The sequence below is a fragment of the Bison bison genome, unplaced genomic scaffold, assembly GCF_000754665.1.
Source record: "Bison bison bison isolate TAMUID 2011002044 unplaced genomic scaffold, Bison_UMD1.0 scf7180017856355, whole genome shotgun sequence".
NCBI lineage: Eukaryota > Metazoa > Chordata > Mammalia > Artiodactyla > Bovidae > Bison > Bison bison.
Window position 1 is genome coordinate 17,932 of NW_011486928.1, and position 611 is coordinate 18,542.

The following is a 611-nucleotide window of genomic DNA, read 5'->3' on the forward strand; positions in this document are numbered from 1 at the left end:
ACTTTTCTATAAATATGTTGTTTGTCCAAATGGATTTTTGAATCATTTCATCAAATTGAAAGAATTACAAGGGATTTCTTTTATTGAATTGTTATTAAAGTAATGAATTACATTGGGGATACTTAATACAATTACTTTATTCATTTTTAGTGTATTGTTTATATCCACTTAATATGATTCTTTAAAATAAAGAAATACACATATGCTTTTATTAACTTCATTCTAATGTTTTTATAATTTTCAAATGTTTTGTAATTATTTTAAGATTTTCTTATATTGCATGCTCTAAAAGATTACTGCCCATTTAGAATTACCAATCATAAATATATAAAAGCACATATGGAGCAAAAGCTGCTAGCTATCCATCAAAATCCCTAGCTGCTCATTCAGTCAGGCATGGCCATGAGACTAAGTTGTCTCCAAAGGACTAGAAGTGGATGTTTTATATATACATACACACACACACACATATACATACACACATAAATATGTATACACACACACATACACACGTGATGTGCTTAGCTGCTCGGTTGTGTCCAATTCTTTGCGATCCATGGACTGCAGTCTGCCAGGCTCCTCTGTCCATCAAGATTCTCCAGGCAAGAATA